The 564-nt window shown below is 69.3% G+C and overlaps 1 long non-coding RNA gene across 1 annotated transcript; it reads left to right on the plus strand.

The window, feature by feature from the left end:
- Window positions 1-6: 6 nt before the first annotated feature.
- On the plus strand, window positions 7-564 carry LOC108449816. The gene is made up of 3 exons (XR_001866115.1): window positions 7-143; window positions 350-466; window positions 535-564. It is a non-coding gene; the product is annotated as an uncharacterized LOC108449816 (long non-coding RNA).

The following is a 564-nucleotide window of genomic DNA, read 5'->3' on the forward strand; positions in this document are numbered from 1 at the left end:
GCACCCCCCCCAACGGTGCCCCCCCCCCCCCCGGGCTGTGCTGGGACCAGCTCTGCACCGACCCCCCCATGGTGGACGGCGACGGCCCCGAGCGCAACGTGGACTCTGTGGTCAACTCCTTCCTGGAGGCTGCGGCCACCCAGGTCCTGCCAGGGGGGTAAAGGGGGGCTGGGACCCCTGAGTGGGGAAAATTGGGGGAGCCCTGAGGGAGTGGGGGTCCCTATCCTCCAGGATGGGGTTCCCAAGGGTCCTTGTCCCTCCTGGGATGGGGGGAATGGGGGTCCCTGTCCCCTGGGGTGGGGTTCCTGGCTGTCCCTGGGCGTCCGAGCTGCGTCCTCTCTGTCCCCAGGCCCGGCAGTACCGCACCAACCACATCCTGATGACCATGGGCTCCGACTTCCACTACGAGAACGCCCACCTGTGGTTCAAGAACCTGGACAAGCTCATCGCCCACACCAACGCCCGGGTGAGGGGCTGTCCCCAAAGCCCCCCTCGGTGTCCCCAAGCCCCCGCTGACCCCCTCTTTGTCCCCAGCAAGCCAACGGCAGCCCCGGCCCCCCCCCG

Source organism: Corvus brachyrhynchos, unplaced genomic scaffold, assembly GCF_000691975.1.
Source record: "Corvus brachyrhynchos isolate BGI_N302 unplaced genomic scaffold, ASM69197v1 scaffold1881, whole genome shotgun sequence".
NCBI lineage: Eukaryota > Metazoa > Chordata > Aves > Passeriformes > Corvidae > Corvus > Corvus brachyrhynchos.